We start from the raw sequence: 3,591 nt of genomic DNA, 5'->3' as shown, positions 1-3,591 counted from the left end.
GAGTGCTTTGGGTGTATCAAACGTCACAACGTAACTGGGTGACTATAAAGATGCACTACAGGCATCTCCGAAAGTATCTATGGTTTTATGCGGATCGAGACTGGGATTTGTCACTCCGTGTAAACGGAGAGGTATCTCTGGGCCCACTCGGTAGGACATCATCATATGCGCAATGTGACCAAGGAGTTGATCACGGGGTGATGTGTTACGGAACGAGTAAAGTGACTTGCCGGTAACGAGATTGAACAAGGTATCGGTATACCGACGATCGAATCTCGGGCAAGTAAAATACCGCTAGACAAAGGGAATTGAATACGGGATCGATTGAGTCCTTGACATCGTGGTTCGTCCGATGAGATCATCGTGGAACATGTGGGAGCCAACATGGGTATCCAGATCCCGCTGTTGGTTATTGACCGGAGAACGTCTCGGTCATGTCTGCATGTCTCCCAAACCCGTAGGGTCTACACACTTAAGGTTCGATGACGCTAGGGTTATAAAGGAAGCTTGTATGTGGTTACCGAATGTTGTTCGGAGTCCCGGATGAGATCCCGGACGTCACGAGGAGTTCCGGAATGGTCCAGAGGTAAAGATTTATATATAGGAAGTCCTGTTTCGGCCATGGGGACAAGTTTCGGGGTCATCGGTATTGTACCGGGACCACCGGAAGGGTCCCGGGGGCCCACCGGGTGGGGCCACCTGCCCCGGGGGGCCACATGGGCTGTAGGGGTGCGCCTTGGCCTACATGGGCCAAGGGCACCAGCCCCTAGAGGCCCATGCGCCAAGATAAAGGAAAAAGGGGAGAGTCCTAAAGGGGGAAGGCACCTCCGAGGTGCCTTGGGGAGGATGGACTCCTCCCCCCTCCTTAGCCGCACCCCTTCCTTGGAGGAGGGGGCAAGGCTGCGCCTCCCCCCTCTCCCCTGCCCCTATATATAGTGGAGGGGAGGGATGGCATCCATACCTGAGCCCTTGGCGCCTCCCTCCCTCCCGTGACACCTCCTCCTCTCCCGTAGGTGCTTGGCGAAGCCCTGCAGGATTGCCACGCTCCTCCACCACCACCACGCCGTTGTGCTGCTGCTGGATGGAGTCTTCCTCAACCTCTCCCTCTCTCCTTGCTGGATCAAGGCGTGGGAGACGTCACCGGGCTGTACGTGTGTTGAACGCGGAGGTGTCGTCCGTTCGGCACTTGATCATCGGTGATCTGAATCACGACGAGTACGACTCCATCAACCCCGTTCACTTGAACGCTTCCGCTTAGCGATCTACAAGGGTATGTAGATGCACTCCCCTTTCTACTCGTTGCTGGTCTCTCCATAGATAGATCTTGGTGTTATGTAGGAAATTTTTTTGAATTTCTGCTACGTTCCCCAACAGAGTACTCATCCAAAGTACTCGCAAGCAAGGAACTACACTACATATGCATGGGTATATGTGTAAGGAGGCCATATCGGTGGACTGAACTGCAGAATGCCAGAATAAAAGGGGGATAGCTAGTCCTATCGAAGACTACGCTTCTGGTAGCCTCCGCCTCGCAGCACGTAGAAGAGAGTAGATTGAAGTCCTTCAAGTAGCATCTCCAAGTAGCATCTCCAAGTAGCATCTCCAGTAGCATCGCGTAGCATAATCCTACCCGGCGATCCCCTCCTCATATCCCTGAGGGAGAGCGACCACCGGTTGTATCTGGCACTTGGAAGGGTGTGTTTTATTAAGTATCCGGTTCTAGTTGTCATAAGGTCAAGGTACAACTCCAAGTCGTCCTGTTACCGAAGATCACGGCTATTCGAATAGATTAACTTCCCTGCAGGGGTGCACCAACTTACCCAACACGCTTGATCCCATTTGGCCGGACACCCTTTCCTGGGTCATGCCCGGCCGCGGAAGATCAACACGTCGCAGCCCCACCTAGGCTCAACAGAGAGGCCAGCACGCCGGTCTAAACCTAAGCGCACAGGGGTCTGGGCCCATCGCCCATAGCACACCTGCACGTTGCGTACGCGGCCGAAAGCAGACCTAGCCTAGTGGCGTTCCAGTCCAATTCGGCGCGCGCCGCTCCGTCGCTGACGTCTGAAGTGCTTCGGCTGATACCACGACGTCGGGATACCCATAACTACTCCCGCGTAGATGGTTAGTGCGTATAGGCTCGTAGCCAACTCAGATCAAATACCAAGATCTCGTTAAGCGTGTTAAATATCCGCGAACGCCGAACAGGGCCAGGCCCACCTGTCTCCTAGGTGGTCTCAACCTGCCCTGCCGCTCCGCCACAAAGTAACAGTCGGGGGCCGTCGGGAACCCAGGCCCACCTCTACCGAGATGGAGCCACCTGCCCTTTCAGCCCCCAACTCCGAACAGTATCACAGGTAATGTAACAGTGTAAAGTATATAGTATATGCCCGTGATCACCTTCCGAAGTGATCACAGCCCAGTAGTGTAGCATGGCAGACGGACAAGAATGTAGGGCCAATGATGATAAACTAGCATCCTATACTAAGCATTTAGGATTGCGGGTAAGGTATCAACAGGTGTAGCAACAATGTCAGGCTATGCATCAGAATAGGATTAACGGAAAGCAGTAACATGCTACACTACTCTAATGCAAGCAGTATAGAATAGAATAGGCGATATCTGGTGATCAAGGGGGGGGGGCTTGCCTGGTTGCTCTGGCAAGAGAGAGGGGTCGTCAACTCCGTAGTCGAACTGGTCAGCAGCAGCATCGGTCTCGTAGTCTACCGGAGAGGAGAGGGGGAAGAAATAATGAATACAGAGCAAACAAAGCATCACAAAATATAACAAGGCAATACGCGGTGTTCGGTGTGCCCTAACACGGTAGTAGGTGATACCGGTGAAGGGGGGAAAACATCCGGAAAAGTATTCCCGGTGTTTCGTGTTTTCTGACAGATGAACCGGAGGGGGAAAGTTGCGGGTTTGATATGTTAGGGGTGTGTGGTGGACGAACGGGCTACGTATCCGGGTTCGTCACGTCGTTCTGAGCAACTTTCGTGTTGAAAATATTTTAATCCGAGTTACGGATTAAAAGATATGATTTTCTAAAGATTTTATGAATTTTCTGGAATTTATTTAATTATTTAATTAATTCGAAAAACAGATTAATGACATCAGCATGATGTCATGCTGACATCAGCAGTCAACAGAGTTGACTTGGTCAACCTGACATGTGGGTCCAGTGGGACCCACCTGTCATTCTCTGTTTAGTATAATTACAAATTAGTTAATTTAATTAGTGATTAGGTTAATCTAATCAGGATTAATTAACTTAATTAATTACTTAATTAATTAATTAATTAATAATTAATTTTATTAAATCATTTTTAATTTTATTAATTATATTTATTGTTTTTATTTATTTTATTATTTACTTATTATTATTTTTAATTTAATTAAACTTTTCCTTTTCTTTTTTTTTTGAAACCGTTCTGGGGCGGGGCCCCCTAGTCAGTGGCCCGGGGGGGCCTAGCGGGTGCTGGGTACGGGGTGCGGGCGTTGTAGGCGCCCGACCCGGGCGACGAACCGCAGGAGCGGAGGGGGGGGCGATGCAGCACGGCGTCGGGCGCCGTAGATGGCCGTGGCGAGGCA

Source organism: Triticum dicoccoides, chromosome 7A, assembly GCF_002162155.2.
Source record: "Triticum dicoccoides isolate Atlit2015 ecotype Zavitan chromosome 7A, WEW_v2.0, whole genome shotgun sequence".
NCBI lineage: Eukaryota > Viridiplantae > Streptophyta > Magnoliopsida > Poales > Poaceae > Triticum > Triticum dicoccoides.
Note: the sequence above shows the minus strand (reverse complement) of the source record.